A 5430-nucleotide genomic window follows, 5' to 3' on the forward strand; every position below is an offset into this window, starting at 1 on the left:
AGGTCTTTGGAGGACCAAAGCTATCCCAGAGCCCTACTCAACAGAATGAACCATAGTGGGCTACCGAGATGTCAGGACAGATTCAGTGGCTAAACTAACCCCTTTCCAGTGAAAATTCTAACTAAACAAGTTATACAGTGCAGTAAAAGACCCAAAGTGTTGAAACAAACACTACCGTGTCAGATGTGCCTGGCTGCTTCCCTGGAGCTCCTGGGGCCTAGATTTGACTCATGAAGGGTTTTAGCTTCTCTGTATAGCTTCAAAGAGACGAGAGAAAACTCAGTATTGACACAACTCACCTCTGAGATAAACCAAGACAGAACACACTATTCAAGAGGCTGAATTGTCCAGGGGAGCCAAAGGAATGGTGAAAGTCATACTTAGACACAGTGGTGTCTGATGGCTAAGGGTAGGAAGCTGATTGTTCATTTGGAATCAGACACAGTGGGGAAAACGTCTTTAGAAGGGTCACATCTCGACACGTTTAGAAGAGGGAACACCCTGCTTGGCTTTCTGCCTTGTGCGTTGATGGAGCCTCAGCGCAAAGGCAACTGGATGTGGTTCTCAGAAGCTCATGTTTCCTCCGTGTCAGGGATCTTATTTAGCTCTTGGTGAAAATTTTGTCTTTATCAGCATCTTTGTTCAAAACCCATTCCTCAAAAAAAAATAAAAATAAAAATCGAAGGATTCCTTTGGGGTGTTTTATATCGGGACTCAGCAGGCCCTTCTCCTCTCCTGGGAATCTCATGCACAGCGTTCCCAATGGTCCCTGTGGTCCTCATCAAAGCCAGACTCGAGAATGAAAAGATGAGCTGGAGTTTATTTTGTGTTGGAGTCACTAGCTACGTTTGGATGCAGTCACGCATCAGAGCCACTTAGCACTGAAGAGGCAGAAATAAGAGTCTGCTGTTCAAGTTCTTGGGGCTTTCTAGCACGCAGACTGTAAGTGGATCCATTAATTCATGTCTGGACCACTGAGGAGAAGCAGGCAGCAGCCCTTTGAAACTCACAGTTCATCCTGTTTGGGTGATAACTATAAACAAAAGAGAATGTTTTTGTCCAGTTCTGTCAATTTTGTTTTGTTTCATTTTAACCCAAAAATATGAAAAGGAGGGACAGAGCTTAAGAAACTGTAATCAATCTAGGGTGATCTAAACTTCCTAGAGACATAGAAACTTTGGGGTTTTATAACACTTGCCTGATTTAGGGCTGGAGAAATGGCTCAGAGGTTAAGAACAGTGGCTGCTCTTCTTGACAGGCCGAGTGACTCCCAGCACCCATATGGTGGTTCACACACATCTACAACTCCAGTTTTAGGGTGTCTGTCTGACGCCCACTTCTGGCCTCCATGGGTACCAGGCATACAAGTGGTACACACACATAAGGCAAAATACTTGCACACATACATTTTTTTAAAAATTAAAATATCAGTGCCAAGAAGATGGACTGTGAGGAGTTGTGGTCCTGTGGTAATCCTGAGTGAGACTGTGAACCCCTATCTTTCCTGCTTTATGCACTTACGAAGCACCAAGAGATTTCATGAAAAGTGAACCGTGGAAGAAGAACTGGAGAAAGACCAGTCCTCAGTCTTGTCCTGGTGGCAATTTTCCCACTGTTTCCCATTCCAGGATCACCTGGTTTGACCTTCATGTGGCCTTTGGACATAGAAGTGGGCACTTTCAAGCACAGAGGGGGCTAGGGGACAGTAGTTCAGATATAAGAGGAGGGGGAGAAAGGTCTGCTTCTGAAAAAATGACAGAAAGTCTCTGGTTTGTCTTTACAACTAGACCTCTGTAGCAAAGAATCTGGTTCCCCTCCTCCTCTTTCTCTTCTTTCTCCTCTTTTTTCAACTTCTGCTCCCTTTCCACTTCCTCTCCCCTCTTCCTCTTTATCCTTCACCTTTTCCTCCTCTTCCTCCTCCTCCTCCTTCTTCTCTGCCTCCTTCTCCCTGATTCCCTCCAATGGTGGTGAATGCCTTTAAGCCCAGGACTTGGGAGGCAGAGGCAGGCAATCTATGAGTTTGAGGCCAGCCTAAGACTACAGAGCAAGTTCCAGGGCAGTCAGTCAAATTTCTGTCCAGAGAAACTCTGTCTCAAAAAAAACAAATCAAACCAAAACAAAAAGCAAAAACAAACAAACAAACAAACAAACACAAGGGGGCTGGTGAGATGGCTCAGCAGTTAAGAGCACTTACTGCTCTTCCAGAGGTCCTGAGTTCAATTCCCAGCAACCACATGGTGGCTCATAACCATCTGTAATAAGATCCAATGTCCTCTTCTGGTGTGTCTGAGACAGCTACAGTGTGTTTATATAAACAAAATAAATCTTTAAAAAAAAACCAAACACAAACAAACAAACAAACAAAATCACCGGGAAAAGACTTTCCCCCCATTGTCCTGGGTGTTTCTTCGCTGTGCTGTGTACTGATTGCTTCCTTTGCTGTATAGAAACTTTTAAGAAAGTCATGCTGTCCCATTCCTCAGTTCTTGAAATGGATCTCTATCCCCCTTGCAGACCTTCCCAGGAAGCTCTGATCATACCTATATCTAGAGCTATTTTGCTTATGATTTATACCTAGCAGTCTCAGAACTTGCAGGTCTACATTAAGTAACTTGATACATTTTTATTGCGGCAGTATGAGAGATATGGGTCTAGCTTAATTATTTCTATGTGGATAGTCACCCTTTCTCAGGACCACTGGTTAAAAGAGGTTATCTTGCCTGCAGTGCATACTTTTTTGGCATCTTTGTCAAATGAGGTGGTTGGAGTCACATAGGTTTATTTCTGGGTCTCCTATTCCCTCAGTCAACGAGTCTTTTTGTGCCAGGACCATGTGATTTTTGTTACGGTGTCTCTGTAGTATCATTGGAGCTGAAGTACTGTGATGCCTTCAGTATTGTACTTTCTACTTAAGATGGCATTGGCTGCTTGACATCTTTTCTGTTTCTATATGTTTGATTTTTAAACGAGTCTTTGAGAAGTCCGTACATACAATGCATTTGGACCATACTCATTCGCCACTTCTCCTTCCAGAAACACTTTCATTTCCCTACCGCTCACAACTTAGAATGAAGAAACAACTGACTCCAGTTTATGCTGCCCGTACACTGACAGGTGTGCAGCTATCCGCTGAAGAGAGGTTGACCTACCAAGGGCAACACCCTTAAAGAAAATGGACTATACCTTCCTGAAAAGCCATCAACTCCCAGGAGCCCTAAGCTCTTTAGTTGGGCTGGAGGTTCCTGAGAGGCTGCTCACCACCATGTTAGAATGCTGTCAAGACTGATCCTGTGCAGGCAACCACAGCTGCTGTGTGTTCCTGAGTACGGTGGCCTTTTTAGTCTAGTCTTCTCCTACCTCAGATCCTTACACACTTCCCACAGCCTTGTCTGCAATGGTCCCAGAGCCTTTCCATATGAATTTGATGACATTTTCTAGCTCTGTGAAGAATGTCATTGAGATTTTATTGAGTATATACATGATTTCCCCTAATATGGCCCTTTTCACAGCATTGATTAAGCTAATCCATGTGTATGGGTGGTCTTTCCTTCTCTTGGTGTCCTCTTCAGTGTCTTAAAGTATCCATTATATAGGTCTTTCACCATGTCGGTTTATTTCTTGATATTTACTTTTAGATACTATGTTGAATAGAATTGTCTCCTGATTTCTTTCTCATCAGGTTCATTCTTGGGGAAACAAAAGCTTCAGGCTTTTGTAGGTTGATTTTGTTGGAAGTGTGTATCATGTCTAAGGGCTTTTTGGTTGAGTCTTAAGGATCTTTTAAGTATAGTGTCATGTCATGCCGTTTGCAGAAAGAGATACTCTGATTTTTTTCCTTGTACTGCTTTATTCTTCTCATCTCTTTTTGTATTACTTCAGCTAAGACTTTGAACATGCTATTGAATGACAGCACTGAGAGCAAACATCCTTGGCTCACTCCTGATTTTAAAGGAACTTGAATAAAATGTACAAGCAATGTCTTGGTATTGTTTCTTACAGCCATATGTGAATATACAAATGTCACAATATAGAAAGATTAATTTAGAAAATGCCTCTCTCTTGGAGCTGGAGAGATGGTTCAGCGGTTAAGAACACTGACTGTTCTTCCAGAGGTCCTGAATTCAATTCCCAGCAACCACATCATGGCTCACAACCATCTGTAATGGGATCTGATGCTCTCTTCTGGTGTGTCTGAAGATAGCTACAGTGAACTCACATATATGAAATACAGATCTTTTAAAGAAAAGAGAAAAGGAAAGAAAAGGAAAGGAAAGAAAAGAAAAGAAAAGAAAAGAAAAGAAAAGAAAAAAGAAAAGGTCTCTCATGCCTGGGTTGCTTTTCATGCCGATTAAATTATAAAGTTTGGAATTGGGAGTCAGGCATTAGTAATTAGTGCTTCCCTTGAGGGTTGAGAATCATTGAATTAGAAAACACAGAACCAAGGAGATCTTTGAGAAGGTGAACAAAAAGAAAAGAGGAGGAGGAGGAGGAGGAGGAGGAGGAGGAGGAGGAGGAGGAGGAAAAGGAAGAGGAAGCAGAAGCAGAAGCAGCAGCACCATTTTTGTGAAAGGGAGTCACAAAGAAGCATCCAGTTATGATTTGACCACATCCCCAGTTAATATGAAGGAGATGCCATGAACATTCCTCGTGTATCTTCACATTCATGTGCACGTGAGTTCAGGTGCTTTCAGAGTCCTGAAGAGCTTAAAAGATCCTTGTGGGCTGGGATCACACATGGTTGTTGTTAGGGCTTAAAGAAACGTGGGACAAGTCTCACTCTGTACCTGTGGCTCCTTCCCAGTGCTTCTCACTCTGCTCTCTCCCCTAAACCATGCCCTTCCAAGGATCTGTGATTCTCAACCCTTCTGGTCCACTGGGATCCCTATCTAACTCACTATCTTGGTCTCTTGTCCCACTGGCCTCTCTTGTTGTACTGCTCCTCTTTTGTTCTCTCTCTCCCCTCTCTCTACTCAGGTTTCGTCTGCTGGCTATACTCAGCCTGGACTCTTCTGTGGAAAGCCGCGGCTTGTGCTGACAGCATTCGCCATTACAAGATGGCGCTGGCATCCAGTGCTCCTCCAAGTAAACAAGTAAACCGCGCATGTGCTATGGTAAAAGCGCGCCAAGTCACAGCCCATCCCGGGGCGTTTTGGCGGGTAGCGAGTAAGCAGCCAATCAGAAGTGAACACGCCGCTCCAAGGGTATATAAACAGTACCTTTTCGGGGGCCCGGGATCTTCCTCCTTTTCATTTGGAATAAACGCTTGCTGCGGAAGGATCCTGGTGTCCGCGTGCGTTCTTGCTGGTGAGACAATTACACGCGAGTCACACTCTTCCCTCTGACTGCTTTCTCCCTTATATCTATTATCTATAATAAAAACCTTTTCCATACTTTAGACTTTAGAAATAGTCTCTCTCTTTCTCTCTCTCT

This window comes from Grammomys surdaster, unplaced genomic scaffold (assembly GCF_004785775.1).
Source record: "Grammomys surdaster isolate TR1022 unplaced genomic scaffold, NIH_TR_1.0 169, whole genome shotgun sequence".
Classification (NCBI taxonomy): domain Eukaryota; kingdom Metazoa; phylum Chordata; class Mammalia; order Rodentia; family Muridae; genus Grammomys; species Grammomys surdaster.